Source organism: Eimeria mitis, genomic scaffold (genome assembly GCF_000499745.2).
Source record: "Eimeria mitis Houghton genomic scaffold, Emh_scaff1237, whole genome shotgun sequence".
NCBI lineage: Eukaryota > Apicomplexa > Conoidasida > Eucoccidiorida > Eimeriidae > Eimeria > Eimeria mitis.
This window is the reverse complement of record NW_013568377.1, coordinates 3,455-3,764: the sequence shown is the minus strand read 5'-3', so window position 1 is coordinate 3,764 and position 310 is coordinate 3,455.

The window sequence follows — 310 nt, the reverse complement described above, 5'->3', positions numbered from 1 at the left end:
CCACATGTTCTCGCTGCTTAGAAAAGCCTGCCGCCTGGGGCTTGCATACATTCTCACTGTGTTGAGATAGGACCCGTAGCGCCTCCTTTTAGAGTGTTCACTGCGCCCATGGACTTCCCATAGGAAGGAGAGCTCGGCTCTCGTGATGGCTACAGAGACAATTTGTTTACGTCTGCATGAATTTCTGCATTGGTTCCCTGATTTGATTCCTTCACTTGTACAGCCACGCCAACTTTTTGCGTTTGCATTTTTATATTTCCTTTTATTTGTCTTCACCCGAGGCTTCCTGGCAGTATTCGTGGCTCTTATT